This window comes from Eptatretus burgeri, chromosome 8 (genome assembly GCF_056783735.1).
Source record: "Eptatretus burgeri isolate ZD-2024b chromosome 8, Ebu_testis_v1, whole genome shotgun sequence".
Lineage (NCBI taxonomy): Eukaryota > Metazoa > Chordata > Myxini > Myxiniformes > Myxinidae > Eptatretus > Eptatretus burgeri.
In genome coordinates, this window is record NC_140968.1 from 75,608,137 (window position 1) to 75,627,276 (window position 19,140).

General features: G+C 44.7%; 1 long non-coding RNA gene across 1 annotated transcript; it reads left to right on the forward strand.

Moving 5' to 3' along the window:
• Positions 1-292: 292 nt before the first annotated feature.
• On the forward strand, positions 293-17,541 carry LOC147022080 (uncharacterized). Its single transcript, XR_015061057.1, has 4 exons — positions 293-1,182; positions 7,452-7,542; positions 9,103-9,200; positions 16,322-17,541. It is a non-coding gene; the product is annotated as an uncharacterized LOC147022080 (long non-coding RNA).
• Positions 17,542-19,140: the final 1,599 nt, after the last annotated feature.

The window sequence follows — 19,140 nt, forward strand, 5'->3', positions numbered from 1 at the left end:
ATGACGTCGGCGTGAGGGAATGATGACGTCATCAGCCAGCTGTTACCCATAAGGCAGTGCGGGACAACAAAGTACAGTACGCACTGTATAGTTTTCGACACACTGTGCAATACAGGTGTCTGCGTGCATTTTGATGAGACATCCTGTGTACACGTCCGTTTTGGTTGTGTCTGGCACGCTCGACCGTTCATATTCATCCCGGTGTGACGTTTCACGGGAAAACGGTTCCTCAAGGAGGGTTTTCTGCATGAGTTGGCACTATAAACGTGTCGGCCTAATACTTTTACCTTTTCAACAGCTCGCTGTTGCTAATACACCGTCCCAAATATTTTCTTAAGTTGAAGTAGCCCGACGGTGAGAGGTAAAATAGTTGGAAACTGTTGGTGTCGTCGCACGGCGAACTCGAGCTCCGTCAGGGATATCCTTCATCGAAAGCAAACGTACGATGAAGATTGCTCCGCGGTGACAGTGTTGATGTTATCCCGTCGTGTACGATCCGCCGATTAACACAAGCCGGTCCGACATTGAAAAACTGACGCCGCATCGGCACGGGAAGGTGAACGAAGGATACTTTTGTCGAGTTTCAACGTAACCCTCTCCCAACCCTCCTCCATCGCCGAGTAAACCGGAAGCGCGTCATTTGACGTCACACCGGAAGCGGAAGTGCGCGTTCTGGTTGTAGTAGCGAAACGAACGGCGGCCGGAGTTCTCGGATCGTTCACTTCTCTCGTTGTGAGGAAAACAGGTCCGATCGTTCTCTCTCTCTCTCTCTCTCCACCGAGACCCCGCGCTCTTATGTCCTCGTCCGTGGACACTGGCTTGTCTGGGACGTGTCCGCGGCTCACGGTGAGACTGGTGACCCGTCCTGTCGACGCACAAACCAGGAGAGGTTCTCGATATCGCGGGACGGATTCCGCCTGCGCTTGAAGGTTTCTCTCTCTCTCCGGACGCCTGGTCACGTGGCCCAGGATGCTGGGGTCACACCTGGAGACACACCTGCAGTCGACGCACGAGCTGCACCTGTGGCTACGGAAGGAATCGTGTCCGAGGAGCGGGTGTTGTCCCCACCCGGACGGTGGACGATAGGTCCGGCCTGTAGGTCTTGAGGCACCGATGACAGCTGGTCCCTCATTTATACACCTCCCTCTCTCTCGTCTCCCTCCGGTGTTTGTGTCCGACCCGGTGAGTTATTTGTTCACTCGTTGAGAGATCTTTTCGCCGTTGGTAATTAATGGATAGAGTTCGGCTGGCAGGATGGCCGACACTCCGGAGGTACGCGCACTCGTCTCTTGGCTCTCTAGTCTGGGGGGTGGTGGTGATGGTGATGGTGATGGTGGTGGTGGTGGTGGTGATGTTTATTCCACTTCAGATGAGACCATGAACCATGATGCTCTCGTCCACACAGAGTGTCGGTGATGCCGATGCAGTGTCTCCAGCTGGAGTTGCAATCCTGGTCGGGTCTCCAATCCAACTTGAAGTCAGGGCAGGAATTGGTAATTTGTTCAGCATGCCGGTGATAGGTCGCCTCCTCTTTGCTGAGGACACAATGGGATGTTTAACGTCCACCGACTCATGACGGTAGACGGGACATCCATCCGAGGGACGGCGCGCACGCGCACACACACACACACACACACACACACACACACACACACACACACACACACACACACACACACACACACACACACACACACACTGATGAATCGCCCTGTCTGTGAAACAGTTTAAAGCCGGGTCAGGATTCGAACTCAGGTGAGAGCGTACCTGTTGGCCACCCTGCTGCCAGCCCTAATGATAGTGACTGAATTTACAAACTGGAAAACGATACGTTTTGACTGGTGGTCGTATGGCAGCTTCGGTGCCAGGGTAGCTATCACTTCTTAAAGCGCGACTGTGTCGCTGATGCAGCGCCCCTCTACCGGTACACACACTGGAACTGGTACTCATTTCGCCGACCTCGGAAGGATGACGGGCTGAGTCAACCCCCTGGTGTATTAATTCAGCGGCCGACGGGGCTTGAACTCAGGACCCTAGGATCCCAAGCCGCCACCCTAACCACTGACTCAGAACCCGAGGATCCCAAGCCGCCACCCTAACCACTGAATCAGGAGCCTAGGACCCCAAGCCGCCACCCTAACCACTGACTCAGGACCCTAGGATCCCAAGCCACCACCCTAACCACTGACTCAAAACTCTGGGATCCCAAGCCGTCACCCTAACCACTGACTTAGGACCCTAGGATCCCAAGCCGCCACCCTAACCACTGACTCAGGACCCTATGATCCCAAGCCGCCACCGTAACCACTGACTCAGGACCCTAGGATCCCAAGCCGCCACCCTAACCACTGACTCAGGACCCTAGGATCCCAAGCCGCCACCCTAACCACTGACTCAGAACCCTAGGATCCCAAGCCGCCACCCTAACCACTGACTCAGGACCCTAGGATCCCAAGCCGCCACCCTAACCACTGACTCAGGACCCTAGGATCCCAAGCCACCACCCTAACCACTGACTCAGGACCCTAGGATCCCAAGCCGCCACCCTAACCACTGACTCAGGACCCTAGGATCCCAAGCCGCCACCCTAACCACTGACTCAGGACCCTAGGATCCCAAGCCGCCACCCTAACCACTGACTCAGGACCCTAGGATCCCAAGCCGCCACCCTAACCACTGACTCAGGACCCTAGGATCCCAAGCCACCACCCTAACCACTGACTCAAAACTCTGGGATCCCAAGCCGTCACCCTAACCACTGACTTAGGACCCTAGGATCCCAAGCCGCCACCCTAACCACTGACTCAGGACCCTATGATCCCAAGCCGCCACCGTAACCACTGACTCAGGACCCTAGGATCCCAAGCCGCCACCCTAACCACTGACTCAGGACCCTAGGATCCCAAGCCGCCACCCTAACCACTGACTCAGAACCCTAGGATCCCAAGCCGCCACCCTAACCACTGACTCAGGACCCTAGGATCCCAAGCCGCCACCCTAACCACTGACTCAGGACCCTAGGATCCCAAGCCACCACCCTAACCACTGACTCAAAACTCTGGGATCCCAAGCCGTCACCCTAACCACTGACTTAGGACCCTAGGATCCCAAGCCGCCACCCTAACCACTGACTCAGGACCCTATGATCCCAAGCCGCCACCGTAACCACTGACTCAGGACCCTAGGATCCCAAGCCGCCACCCTAACCACTGACTCAGGACCCTAGGATCCCAAGCCGCCACCCTAACCACTGACTCAGAACCCTAGGATCCCAAGCCGCCACCCTAACCACTGACTCAGGACCCTAGGATCCCAAGCCGCCACCCTAACCACTGACTCAGGACCCTAGGATCCCAAGCCACCACCCTAACCACTGACTCAGGACCCTAGGATCCCAAGCCGCCACCCTAACCACTGACTCAGGACCCTAGGATCCCAAGCCGCCACCCTAACCACTGACTCAGGACCCTAGGATCCCAAGCCGCCACCCTAACCACTGACTCAGGACCCTAGGATCCCAAGCCGCCACCCTAACCACTGACTCAGGACCCTAGGATCCCAAGCCACCACCCTAACCTCTGAGCCAGCACCAGGCTCACACGTTTTGACTGATTATTGTGGCTCATGAATAAAAGAGACCACCCTCAGCTGTCAGGTTGATGAAACCGTTAACTGTAATCATTGACGACGATGAGAAGAAGGTGATGTGAGGAATCGATTGTGATTCTCACTCTTGTCATTTATATAATATTTAAATCCAGTAAAACGGAACGCTTTGACATATCACGTACAGTGGACAAACCGTTGCTCCTCCTACATGAAGGACAAACACATCAGTAGGCAATGGACAATTCAACACTCCGAATGGATTTCAATCTGGCATCAGCATCAAACCTTTGAGCAGTCTATTCTGCGTTCGAATCTCGGCTCGGCTATAAACTGCCACCCTGGTGTTTCGCATGTCGGGTGAGGCATCAGTTTGTGTGCGCCTTTAAGCTGGATGGCACTGTCTGTCAGCGCTCGTCGCCGGTGGATGTAAAAGATCCCGCGTCGTCTTTAACATAGAGGAGGCGAGTTATTACCAGCACCTTCAATGAATTGCAAATTCCTCCAACCTTCATCATTTTTCGTATCGTCCTCTCTCCATACTTCCCGGTGTGACGTTTCACAGGAAAACGCTTCCTAAAGGAGGGTTTCTGCATGACTTGGCACTGTCAACGTGTCGGCTTTCCCACCTTTCTCCTCTTTCTTGACTCCATTCTTTCCCACCATCTCCTCTTTAATTTAGCTCCCACCCCCACCTACTTCCCATGTGTATATACAGTGCCCTGCAAAAGTATAATTCCCCCTCAAAAGTTTTCACATTTTGATGCCACTTGCACTCATTTCATGATGCTTTCAAATCAAACTTGATATGTAGTCTTCACAAATTACTCCAAAGTGATAAAGTTTAAAATGCAGATAAAACGTCAAGAAGTTTCATATTAACAGAGAAAATCAGATGATTCTCAGTTCCATAAGTATTCAAACCCTTTGCCTAATTAACCCTAAATTACTTCAGGAGTAAATTATTTGTTTGAAGGGTTATAAAATACGTGTAATCGGTGGTTTAATTTGAACATTAACCTCCCTCGCTTATCTAAGGTGTTTTAAGATTAAACTCACTTGGTCAACCATCAAGACAAAGGGTCTTTCCAAATAAGCCAGACATAAAGTGGTGGAGAAGCACCGTTCAGGAGAGGGTTAAAAGAAGATTTCAAAGTCACTCATCATCCCTTTGAGTACGGTGAAATCCATCATGAGTAAGTGGAAGATGTATCATACCACCCAGACTCGACCCAGATCAGGACTCCTATCCAAACTCAGCAGCCGGGCAAACAGGAAACTGGTTCGGGATGTCACTGTAAATCCACCAATGACTTTGAAAGATCTGTAAGCTTTATGTCCGAGATGGGATCAGTGTTCATCAAACAACAATCTTCTGTTCCTTTCACAAAGCTGGCCTCCAAGGGCAGGTTGCAAGAAAGAAGCCATTACTGAAAAAGACACATCTAAAAGCTCGTATGGAGTTTGTAAAAAAAGTATCTGAATGATACCGCAGGCATGTGGAGAAAACCTTTGTGGTAATACGAGACAAAAATTGAACTTTTTGGTCGAAATGCAAAGCCTTAACGTCTGGCACAAACCTAACATTGCACATCACCCAGTCAACACCATCCCCACTGTCAAGTATATGGTGGTGGCAGCATCATGTTATGAAGCTGCTTTTCATCAGCAGGGACTGGCAAGCTTGTCAGGATAGAAGGGACAATGGACGGTGCAAAGTACAGGAGAATCCTTGATGAAAACCTGCTCGAGTCAGCCATGAATCTGAAACTGGGTAGAAGATTCACATTTCAGCAGGACAGAGATCCGAAGCACAAAGTTAAACCCACACTGGAGTGTTCGAATAAGAATAGAATAAATGTTCTTGAGTGGCCTAGTCAGTCCAAACTTGAACCCAATTGAACATTTATGGTGAGACTTGAAGATTGCATGCAGTCCATCGACGATCCCCATCAAACTTGGCTGAACTAGAGCAATTTTCACATGAAGAATGGGCAAAGATTTCACCATCGCACCGTGCGAAGCTGGTAGAGACCGACCCACAAAAACTCATAACAGTCGTTGCTGTAAAAGCTGCTTCCACCAAGTACTGAGCTAAAGGTCCTGTCACACCTTGAAGATTTAGCCAGCGTATGCCTGACGTATGCAAAATTTGGCCAAAATGCTGGCACACGTCGAATACGTTATGGGTAAGTTTGTATACGTTAAGAGCACGCTGGCATTCGTCGTAGTACGCTGGCTTTTTTTGTAGTACACTGGCATACGTCTTTGTACGCTGGCATACGTCGTAGTACGCCGAGGTGTTGGACAAATTTTCCATGCTTGAAATCTTCCGACGTATGCCAGCGTATGACTCACACATTCCGCATAACGCTGGCCATAAGTTGTAGGCACGTTACACGATCGTTGACACGCATCGACACACGTTACTTGTAAGTTACTCATAAGTCGAAACACGTCGAGGTAATGTTTAGCGTACCCGAAACTTATTTCTAACCTATGAGTAACGTGTTGTCGGCACGTTACGCGATCGTTGACACACGTCCACACACATTACTTGTAAGTTACTCATAAGTCGAAACACGTCGAGGTAATGGTTAGCATCAGTGTTCCAGACTCCCTGGTTTTTTGTTATTTTTTTTTCTTCGGTATGACGGTGATGTTGACGCTTCGATTTCTAGTGCGGTTATAATATAATGTAATTAATAGGCTGCTGCTCAACGATTTAAATCATAACCGCACTAGAAATCGAAGTGTCAACATCACCGTCATACCGAAGCAAAAAAAAAATAAACCAGGGAGTCTGGAACACTGACGCTAACCATTACCTCGACGTGTTTAGCCTAATGAGTAACGTACAAGTAATGTGTGTCGACGTGTGTCAGCGATCGCGTAGCGTGCCTACAACTTATGCCAGCGTATGCGCAACGTGTGTAGTACGTCGAGTACGTCGATAAATTTTCAATATGCTGAAAATTTCTCGTCGTACTCGGCGTATGACGACGTTTGCCAGAAAACTACGACGTATGCCAGCGTACTCTTAACGCATACAAAACTTACCCATAACGTATTGGACGTGTGCCAGTTTGGTTCGGCAAATTTTTCATACGTCGGCATATGCTGGCTAAAACCTCAAGGTGTGACAGCGGCTTCACACTTCGATGTCTAGTGCGGTTATGATTTGAATCGTCGAGCCGCAGCCTTTGAATAGCCTACGCCACGTGATCGTCGGCGATACGCTGCCGCGCGCTATGCACAAGTTAGACTATCGTTGGGTATAGGTTGTGAACGCCGACAACACGCTCAGCATTCGTTGGTATAAGTTATCTATATGTGATTAAAACGTTCTGTGTACGTTACTAATACGTTATGCATACGTCCAACACGTTATTGTACGCCCAAAACTTAAAAAAACATCAATAGTTCAGCGTACGCCATCGTTTTACAAACATTTTGAGACCTTGCCATATGCTGGCTAAAGCGTCAAGGTGTGACAGCCCCTTCAGGAGATGAATACTTTTACAACCAGTGAATTTTGATTTGTACATGTTATTTTTACAGGTATTCCTGAGAGATAACCTCCTTTAACTACAACAGTGTTTAGTTTGATCTCTTCAGTTGTGAATAGAAAAGTTCATTTGTAAAAATTGTTTCTGCATAATTCATAATTCATCGAAATGTGGCATTATTGGGAGGGGGTGAATAATTTTGTGAAGTTCACTGTGAAGCAAGTTGATAGCTATTGTAAGTGCACAGTCATATTTATACCATGGTAGTGTCAGATGATGTGATAACTGATGATATTGAGTATGACTAACACAGTATTACTACAATGTGCCGTGTAGCTCCCTCTACATTTGTTGACTCGAGTATCTCGGGCCCAGAAATTGAAACGCCTCATCTTCAAATCCACACCGACGGCCGTTTCACAAAGTGGTAAGTTGAACCTGCATATCATGCACTTGAAATGTGTTGCATAAAACCGTATGCCTTATGATTATCGATGTGGTTTATCGATCGATGTTCCGGCAACACACTTGATTGCAATAGTGAGGTGAAAAGAAAAGTGCTGATGTCACACAGCCGCTAAAAAGCATCACTTATTATATGTGATGACACAGTCATTTTGGCATCATATCCCTGTACGCCCCTCTTCCCTGCTCTCCTCTCCTTCCTCCAAACAATCCTTCGGGCAGCACAGCAACTGCCGTTATCCCCTTCAGACTGGACATTGAGTGTTTCCCTTATCCATTGCTTCGCAGAATAAGTTTCTTTAATACCACTTCATAGCTTGTCAACAGCAGCGACTAATTTGAGCTGTGATCGTGAGTTCATTTTCCGTTTTCAATCTTTAATTGCCTATATGCTGGCAGGATGGCCTAGAAGTGCGCACGCTCTCTTCTGAGCCGTCTAGCCTGGGTTTGAATCTCGGCCCAGTGATAAACTGTCATCCCGGTGTTTCACAGGCAGGGTGATTCATCAATGTGCGCTGTCCCTCGGTTGAACGTTAAACAGGACGTCCCCTCTGCCAACATTAGTTGGTGCACGTTATAGATCCCACGGTGTCCTTCGCGAAGTGTCAGCGAGCTATCGCCTGCACCCAGAAACAAATTGCAAATTCCTACTCTAACCTACTGGGGGAACTGCATCAGCGACACAGCCATGCTCACAGCAATGATGCAACCAGCCTGTATATGAACTGAATGAATTAATCGAGCCTAAGCCTCTTTTGATGCAGCATGAGTATAACTTGTAACGTGCTTGTACTTTGAGAGTGGTATAGCAGAACAGTTGACTAATGATGTCACGGGGGAAGGCAGATGCACGGAATGTTTGTGGATGGGAGATGATATAATCAAATAGACAACTATTTTGATCAAGACGAGGTCAAAGCTGTTGTAGCATAAACCAAATCCAGTGTTCGTCATGAAGAATTTGCAGGATTTAGCTTATCTTCCAAAATTGCCATCCTTCAATTGCAAGATTCCAATTTTTGCATATCTGCAGTTGGAAGACATAATTGCGGTAGGTGGTGTTGAACATAATGGAAAAGGGAAGGGTGGAGGTGGAAACTTTCTTGTGGGTGTGTGTTTGTTGTAAGAAATTGTTTGAGTCACCATGGCCTTATAGATAGGGATATAAAGGGATAGAGGTCATGACGAGACAGAGGGAGAAACACAGTGTTTAATGTGTTTTGTTGAATAGGTGTTGCTTGGTGTTGGAATGACCGTGTTCTTGGTAGCTGTGATGGTGCAAAAAGGAGAGTAGCATACATCGGTGTTGCCGTTCATGTTGAAAGTCTTATTTTAATTGGAAGGCGAATGCCTTTATAATGCCATTCTTTGCAGTTGTTATTGTTGGTTACAGCATCAATGCCAATCATGTCTCTCACTTGTGGAAGCTTCATTAGTATCTCATCTTTTGGTGATGACTCTGTTTGCACCTTTTTTGCCAGTTTGGAACAACACTTTATTGCCATTATTACTTTATTGCCAGTTTTCAATGTTCCCAGTCTGCCAACATTGGCCTACCGGTCGGTTTCCGGTTTCCTCCTTGTCGGGGCTGAGAAGAAATTTGGCCCTTGTATTGTTGTGGTGAGTTATTCACATCTTCTTTGAGAAAAAGTTGTTTTTCTTGATTTTGTTTGCAGCGGGAGGAAGTTGTTTCAAGATTAACTCACAGTATGTTAACCGTTCTACAACACTTTGAAAGCAGACCACAGCTGTTCTAATCAGACAACCGCACTGACTCTGACAACTCTACCGTCTCAATTCTAATGTACCTTGGTGGGTTGGTCTGTACACCTACTGGGTCCTCCCCTTACATCTCACTCCAAAAAAAAACACAAAAAACCCATGTAGCCTGTTTGATTCAAGTTGAGTTTGCGATTGAGCAAACCAACGGTGCTTTTTTCAGCTGTCTTTCCTGCCAAGGCTACAGGGAAAGAAGGTCAGCTTATAATTTGGCTCAAACAGTTTATCAACCTGCACCGACGAAGCGAAAAGCAGGTTAAGCAACTGATTCCCTTTATCTATCTGTCTGTCTGTCTCCACAAACATCAATTTATGATCGAGAAAGAACTTCATTTCAATTTAATGTTTTATATTTTGAACACAAATCAGAACGTGAATTGCAAAACAAACCTTTAGTTTAGCAGTGCTTTGGCCTGAATTCGTCCCAATGGCGCATGCGTGCAGAGAGGAGTGAGATCAGCGAGACACGGCTCTAAGAGAGCTCGGTGTTGTGCTTCTGCTTCTGCTCCTGCTCCTGCTCCTTCTCCTTCTCCTTCTCCTTCTCCTTCTCCTTCTCCTTCTCCTTCTCCTTCTCCTTCTCCTTCTCCTTCCAAAACCTTTACTACTCGGCTCTTTTATATACAGGATCCGGATGTCCTTAAATACTAAACACCTATACACATCCTCACATAGACGGTGCCTTTTGAGAGCATCTATCATGAACTTTTAAATATATTCGGACATTTGCTTTAAAGTTTCGAAAAGTTCGCGTTACTATTTAAGGATTATTCCATTTAACGTCGTGTAATTTCGTAAATACACGATTTATTTCGTAAATACACTATATTTCGTAAATACACTATGACGGGTCTCGCTATTGGCTTAATCAAGGTACGTGACGAAATATCGGAAGTTGTTGTTGTTTTTTTTTGTTTGTTTGTTTTTTTTCTTCTTCTTCTTCCTCTTCTTGTTCTTCTTCTTCTGGTGAAGACAAAACCTTTAGGACGCGGCTCTTAGACACATTTGTCCTTGTTTTTACTCTGCCTGCCTGGCAGTCAAACAAAATTTTAAATTATTCCAAACAGGAAATGTGCTGTTTTTAGTGATGTCATAAAGGACACGTACAACAGGCACAAATAACTAATGTAACATGTTAAATAAGGTGGTGTAAAAGATGCTGCATCAACGGCAGGAAACTTTCGATTTTTTTTTTCCTACAACATGTAAAATCTTTGATTTGATTTATACACTTGAACACCGTAGAACACAAATTGCCTTCTTGGCACTTTCAAAACCCTTCCGTTTAGCAGAACTTGGACAACGTATCACGACATTTTACATCATGTCGACCAATCAAAAGTTGCTGCTCGCAGACCCTGCCCATGTCTTTTTTTTCTCAAGACCGTGGGGTAAGGTGTTCTCTGAACTGTCTTGTAAAATAATTTTAGTCGTATTAATGATACAACAAGGCCTCCATGTGGGTGTTCATTATTTGCGGATTCATAGTTATGTGGTTAACACATTTCCACGAAAATTCGACATATGCAGAAAAAATTCATTTATGCGGTTCATGTCGATCTGCGGTTTATAAGTATTCAATATTTGCGGTTTTAATAAATGTGGCCAATTTCAGGAACACATCCCCCGCATATATCAAGACCTTACTGTACATAATAAGATTTGAAAACTCAGATACGAGGTACTTAACCATCAGAACCTCAACGAAGGACAGAGATAAAATCACAAACGCTGAATAAGTTGTTGTCCACAGTATTGCCACATATCTTGATACAACTGGGGAATATATTGGAGGAAAATGAAGATGATAAATCAAATCACAGTGAGAGAATAAATTAATTACCCCACCCTGTTTGTGGAGAAAAAAAACTTCATGCACACCCAGGCTGGGGAACTTGCGCATTGTTTGGTTGAACCTGAAGAGTTCTAGAGAGCATCGCTCCACAAGGTTGGTGTCATTCTGGCCGAGACCCCTCCCGGCTAACGGAGTGGACTGCAGCTCAGCTCCGCTGCTCTCGCACTGCAGTTCAGTGCCTTGGCTCTTTTTCTACGTTCTACTTAACTCAACACCCAACTGGTTTAGCCAGAACTCCTTCCAAACTTGAACTGGTTCAAACTCCACTAATCTCCTGGCTCTTACTGCCGACTTTCAACTCTTAAAGAGAGGGGCCAAAACGTGGCCTGTCCAGCCAAACAAGCATTCTGCTTATACAGTCTTACCATGCATTCTCCCAGGGCTGATGCTTAATGGATAGCTACGTTTTACTAACTACTATGAGAACAAACAGGAGGTGGGCACGAGGGGAAATGGGACCTGTGAGACTGGTGGCATCCTACTCTATATCGATTATAAATTGGTTCACGCACACGCATTTTCAAAATATGTACGCAGACGTGGTAGTATTTCCATGAACACAAATACTGTACACAATAGGCGTTACCACTTTTATCCATCCACATTTATATTATCACGATATTGGAAAGTAGCGTTGTCAAAGTACTGTTTTGGAACTTTACCAAGTCTGAGTGAAAGGCAGATAATACAACCTTTAAAAAAATGGAAATGGACAGTTGACACTTATTTGTTTCAGAAATCTCCACAGGATCATGAAACGACCAGAGGGTGGAAACCACAAAAAAATTTATGTGATCGCATTGGAGTAGTGAGGAATGTTCGGTCGGTGACAGGGAAACAGGGATAGGGAAATTATAGGCATGGGATACTTGAGATGGTGATGAGCATTACCTTGAAACACTGCAGGGAAGGGTGAGATTAAAAGTACAGTACACAGGGAGGAAATCTCACCAAGAGGAGGAAAAAGCGACAAAGAAGTGACGCTCATCACTGAGCTTGTATTTTGGGGAAATTAACAAGGCACACATCACTGGTTGGTTGCTTATGACTTGGTACAACTGCAAAGGAGCTGATAAATGAAGGCCAGAGGGTTAAAATCCAAATGAGATTGTCATAAAGTCAGGAGACCATTATCACTGACTTTACAAAGGAGTCCATTAGCAACTGTCTTGAACAGCACTGTTTTGCTTTTTCAGTCTCCATGATGCCATAGCAAAGCCACCTATCAAAGCTTAAGAAAACATGTTCTTTGCAGCTTTTAAAGCACCTTGAATAAAAGGAGGTCCAATCACAAAAATGTTTGTTGGCAATGAAAATGAAGCAAAGCTCGAGAAACAAGCTGAACGAAAGAAAGAAAGAGCAATCGTACTTGTAAAGTCAGAAGGGATGATAGAAAAACTAGAAGGGCACTCTTCGACGTCACAACATCACCAGATATTCCTCCGCCAACATCATTATACATACTTGTACCAAGTTTATGCCTGGTGTTGGCTTAATGGTTAGGGTGGCAGGCTTTGGATCCCAGGGTCCTGGGTTCAAATCCCGCTCAGCTGTTGAATTAATACCAGGTGGGTTAACTCGGCCTATCATCCTTCTGAAGTCGGCAAAATGGTGTGCCAGCTTGCTGGTATACTGTATCGGAGTGGCGACCTGTCCAGGATTGTGTCTAATAGCCAAGGAGACTGCTTAGGCAGCACCAACGCTCTGCACAGAGTATGGTCCCAATCTCCTCTCCTACCAAGATTGATTTAAATCTCTGAACCCAGATTCAAAGTATTAAATAATTCTGGCTGATGGACATGCGTCTGATCAGGTTGAAATTTAAAACTTGTATTCCCCATGACCACTAGATCATAATTGTGAAGTTTCAGGTCAATTGATGAAGTGGTTTAAGAGAAATAAAATAGTTTTTAAAATATTTTAGTTCAATCGAATATGGTTGCCAGACCAAGTGACCTATTAATTATTCATGAACACCCTGGTATCCCAAAGGCTTGTGGAACATGGGGGTGAAGTTTCCCCACAATCTGTCAAGTTGTTCTGCAGAGGATTTTTAAAGGTTTATTCTTCAAAAATTTCATACCTGCTGAACCATGAAACCTATGACATCATAGTTGGACAACATTTTGTTCCTCATGGATAGGCGATCATACATGTAAAGTTTTGCCTCGATCTGTTCAGCCATTTCGGGGAAGATTTTTGAAGGCATTCATGTTTTGAAGGTCACGAACCACGTGACCGATGATGTCATCAATTTATTCCCCCCCCCCCCCATGCAATTTAGCCTGAGATGAACCTCAAAATTTTTCATACTGATCGGATAAAGTAAGTGTTCGACGTATGCAATTATGATGTCATAACGAAGCCACCTATGACGTCATCAAAAAGTCACACTCGTTTCCTATGAGGAGTACTTGGCACGTGCCATGTTTCGATTTTTTTCCATGGAGTGGTTTTGGAGATGCAGAGATCCAAAGTTTTTTTTCCTTTTTTCCAACATGGTTTCCACACCATGTGACCTATGACGTCATTGTCATCAAAACATTCTACATGAGTATTCGCACTTATGTTGAAAATTTCGTGTCAATCGGATAAGCGGTTTCAGAGAAAACAGAAAAAAAATTTGCATGGATGTACGGGCGGACAACCCGAAAACATAATGCCTCCGGCGACTTCGTCAGCGGAGGCATCAATAAAAAAGAACAAGGTGGGCAATGATAAATGCCTTCTTCCACCCAAACATTTAATTAGCATAATGAGTGGATTATCCATTCACATGGCAGGATTAAGTAAGTGCTATGCCTTGACTTTCTGAGGACCAATGCCAATGACTATAGCTTGTGCTTGCACAGTGTTCATTAGTAGAAAGTGGGATATGGAATTCCCAGGCAATACAGGAGAGCAACATTCAATTGAACTCCTTAAAAATTCATTGTAGCCTTTGAAAAGTTTTCAAATGCCAATGTAAGCCTTGGCACAGGAAGGTATTCCCAGTATGTGCTGGTTTTGGAGGCCAGTTTTAAAATCTGGTCTTTGCCATCTTCCTTGCTTGCCGATCTAACTTCTCCTTGTCAGTTAGCTCACGATTCTTGGATCTCGGGTTCAAATCCCAAATGCTGTATTTATGTGACCATTGTCTCTCAATATCTCGGTAATCGATGTAAAAGTGCAATGATTTTTCATAATGTCCTTGTCCGCACGTATGACGTATGGATATAAAATAGGGGGAAAAATACAGGCTACAATGATCATTGGGGTTGGATGAATGCCAACATCCATTTGTGCTGCAAACCTGTCGAGGGTGGGTGGATGTTGCCTTTGCTGTAGAACAATCCTCGGATGGAAGGGGGAGGCCACTACTCTGGGCCGCTCCCTTACAGCTGGCATTTTGGGCCAGAACGACATTGCGAGCTTGCAAAGAAAACACCTGAGGCCAAGGCCACTTTGGGACTGGATTTCCTCAGTTATGATTGTAAATCTTCTCCGATTTACGATTGTAAAAGTTCTCAGAGTTATCATGATGAAACTTCTCTAACTTACGATTGTGAAACTTTTCAAAGTTATGATTGCAAAAGTTATCTTTGGTTTTTTGTGTACAAAGTCGAGACTCGGAGAAAGTCTGAAAGATCAGGATATAACAGAAAAAAAGGAACAGTAGTGAAGGGGGGGGGGGGAGACACCAACAGCAGGGATGAGGGACAAAAGAGAGGGAGACTTGGACAAACAATGGGTGTGGGGAGGTATGGGGGGCAGGAAAGTGTGCATGGGGTGGATAAGATGGATACAGAAGGAAACTCTCAGAAAGGAAATACTGGAAATTTGGAAAGAGGTGGGCTTGGGGTGGGTTGGGAGGAGATTAACGAGGATGGAAAAGATCATGATCTTGGATTGGGGATAATCTGATTATGGTGGTGAGCAGCTGCCTTGAAGACCTGTTGGGAAGAAGGAGATGAAAGAGGATGTGCAAGTTGGGTCCACAGGTGGGGAAAAAGAGGAACGAATGATGATCAGTGATTTTGGATTTTGGGAGTTTCATTAGAAGGCTATTGATTGTGTACTGTGTGGCACCCTACATGGATGTGGGGTGGTGGGGGGGGGGGAGCGGTGGGAGGGATGCACAAAGTACGGAAAGAGCTGAGTGTGCAAGACCACAAAGGAGGCGGTGGAAGACGGAGAGCTCACCGACTTGTCTGCTATGTAAAAGTGTTAGGCCCATCGGCTCAGATTCGTCACGGGAGATTCCAATGACCACGAAGGCTTTGGTTTCCACGGCGCTAAGCTGAGCAAGGTGTGAGGCAGGGAAGTCAGCTCAGAGGGGAGAGCAGTACTCCATCAAACTGCAGATGAAGACCTTGTAGGTCGATATAAGTTTTTTTTGTTTTTTTTACATGTCCCTGCTCTTTTATCGTTCTCCCAGTTGTTGGTGTATATTTATCTCTGCCCACCGAAGGTGAAGGAGGTTATGTTTTCACCCCTGTTTGTCACTTGCAAAATCGAAGATTTTTCAAGTATATTGGTCAGTCAATTTTGTTATTCTGTCTGTCTGTCTGTCTGTCTTTCTGTCAATCGCCTACAGGCCACAATTTTAAACAAATCTCCACGAAACCTCACCACATGGTAGAGTTTGACATATAAATGAAGCCTATTGAGGTTAAAAGGTCAAAAGGTCAACATTGGCCAAAGGTCAACAAAATTGCCAAATTTCCAAAATCCTATATTTTCATCTGATTGTCAAGAAATTTGAAGAGGTTTTATATTTAAGGTCACTGAATTCAACTAGCCAATTATTTTTGAAGTCGACCTACACCAAAGGTCAACAACTTATGTGAAATTTCTAAAATCCTCAATTTTCATCCGATTGACTTGAAATTTGAAGAGGATTTGCATATCGTGTCACTGAATTCAACCACCAATTATTTTTGAGGTCAACATAGGCCGAATTTCTAAAATTGTCAATTTTCATCTGATTCACTTGAAATTTAAACAGGAGTTGCATATTTGGTCATTGAATTTAACCACCAATTTTTGTTGAGATCAAATTTGTTTTATGGCTTTTGCAAGTATCATGCTCTGCATGACATCTTCTTCTTGTTTGTTTGTTTGTGTGCAGGATATCTCAAAATAGTTGGAGATGGATTCGGATGAAATGTGGTGGACAGGTTGGGTGTGTGACAAGGTTGGGTGTGTGTGACAACTCATTAGATTTTGGTGAAGATCCGGATCCGGATCCGAATTCTAGTAGCCGGATCCGGATCCGGCTACTAGAATTTTAACAGTGATTCTTCACCATTGAGAGACAGGGCCAAACGATAAACAGCACGATATCTCAAAACCTTGTTAACGGATTCGGACAAAACTTGCTGGGTAGGTTGGGTGTGTGACAAGGACGGTTTTATTTAATTTTGGTGAATACCTGAATTCGGAATTGGAACCAATAATTTTTTTAGTCATTATTCACTATTGACTGATATGGCTAAAATGATATATAGCACAATCTCAAAAAGTTATGCATTGATTCAGACAAAACTCGGTGGTTGAGTTGGTTCAGTGATGAAAAGAAGCCAATTACAGTTTAATTCGGGTCCAAATCCAGATCCCGCCTATCAGTGGGATACAAAACGTAAACTAATCAGCCTGGCGGAGGTACGTGCTCTTCGAAGTGCCCTTCTAGTTATTGGTATTTCGTAACATTTTTTTTCTTTTTTCTTTTTTGCTATCATTTGGGCTGTATTTGTTGCCGTTTTGGTTTCATTTGTGACATCTTCCATTCACACCTGTCTTTGGAACTTTTTTGCAAAGCGGGTTAGGGATACCTTTTTCTGGCTTGCCGTCTTCATGTTTGGGCACAGATTGGATTCTGTAGTCTGTTGAACTTTTCACGTATTCACCAAATCCTATAGTTGTCATTCTGTGCACTAGGATGAGTTCCACCAGGCCGCTACCTCCTCTTCGTCCTGGCAGGTACGTTCTCAGGATGCATTTGTTTTGTAGAACATTTCGTGGATATTGAGAAATTTCCTTGGTTTGATGATTTGTTTGTTGATTTCCTCTTGTAGTCCGTTTATTATTCCGCAGCTTTATTGGAATACTGGTAATGGTGAGTTGGTTTATGGCTGATTTTGTTTGTTAGGGTCAGGTTTTTTTTTCAGGATCGGCCTCGGTCTTCGCAGGTGTTCTTTGGTAATTAATTGGCACATTTGTTTGTGACACATTTGTTGGCCCTCTTCTACTCTGACGTATTTGCAAGATGCATCGTTGTGTAGTTCCTGTATTGTTGCATTTAGGTTGATTTCTCTGTTTTCAGTTTTTGTTGGTTTACCTTGTACGAATTTGAGTTGATCTACAATTTTTGGTCGTTTGGTGCAAAGACCTTAAAGTTGTGTGTTCATGTGTTTTAGTGTTAGTTATGCGAATGAGAAGTTCTTCCTTATCCAAATGTTTTGAAAGAAAATACTTTGTGGCTGTGCTTTCTTCAACATTTGCATCCAATTATACTAAGCTTAATTATCCTGTTTATTCAGTTTCATTGGAAAGATCTATATCTGAACATGGTACGAGCATAAACCCCTACTTTTGCAAATATACCATGTGGGATCTTTATATCCACATGTTTGTGGATAGTATTGTTGGCGTAATCTTAGATCCGAAGGACAATGGATTTTCGCCTTGCCCTTTACTGGCGTCACCCCACAACCACAGTTTTAGGAGTTTGATTCTACTCCAGTTAATGAAACTGCTAATCGACGTGAGCTTACTACCATTTTAGTTGTCCTGGTATGCCAGACCAAAGTTGCGAAAGTTAATCAACAGGAATACATTTGGGAAACACACGATGTTGGTTTTTACCTGCTTTTCCCACAACTCGGCCTTATTATCGCTCTCATTTTTGAGATGATTGTTTTCTTGACAATCGTAAGTAGGAAGTGGCTTTATTTATTCTCCACTCAAAATATTGGTGTGTTCCTTTATGTCCATGCCTTGTGTTATCTTGTTTGACTGTATACTAGATCGGCCCACATCTTGTTTGACGCAGTTCTTTTCTTTGCTATCCACAAATGCTGTGTGTCGACATGAAATGCCACATCGTACAATTACCTTTTTAGGTACCTTTTGGTACCTTTTGTTTGACGTACCATAAATCTGGATATTATCAATGATATGATTGGATTGTGGAACTACTTGACATCCAAGCAATCATACTTTGGTTGTGTGAAGGAAAACAAGTCAGACATGCTTTGAAATGGTAAGAGACAATTGTTGGGACAACTTTAGATTGGCTGTTTTTTTGGATAGCTATTTCATGTTCCTGGGCTTTGAACCGTGGTTTGGCCGATTGACCTCACTACCACCTTACAACACAGAGATTAACTTAAATGAACAACAGCAACAGCAATCGGTGCTCAAAAAGGTGCCCCCAATGACCAATGGATCCGTTCTTCTTCTTTCGTATGCAGCATAAGGCTGGGGGTAGAATCATTGGCTGTACTACTGATGCAATGCTCTCTGTAGGTTAGAGCTGGAATTTGGCTGTCGTGCTGGCGATAGCTCGCCTATTCTTCACGAAGGAAACATTGGAATCTTTAACGTCTAACAACTAATGTCGACAGACTGGACGCCCGGTTAACGTCCATCCGAGGGATGGCGCACACGTTGATGAATCGCCCTGCCTGTGAAACACCGGGATGATAGTTTATAGCTGGGTCGGGATTCAAACCCAGGCGAGACAGCTCAGAGGCGAGTGTGCGTACCCGTAGGGCATCCTGTCAGCCCACTCGCCAACTCAAGGGTGAGGACTCCAAATGAGATATCATGTAACCCCTTTTTACTCGTTCTAAATGCAAGCTTTTGTTGGTTATTTCCTGTAACTATTTGCTACCAACAGTTGTCCTGACTTTCAGCAAAGGATCCAGTGTGGTACATCTGGGAGAT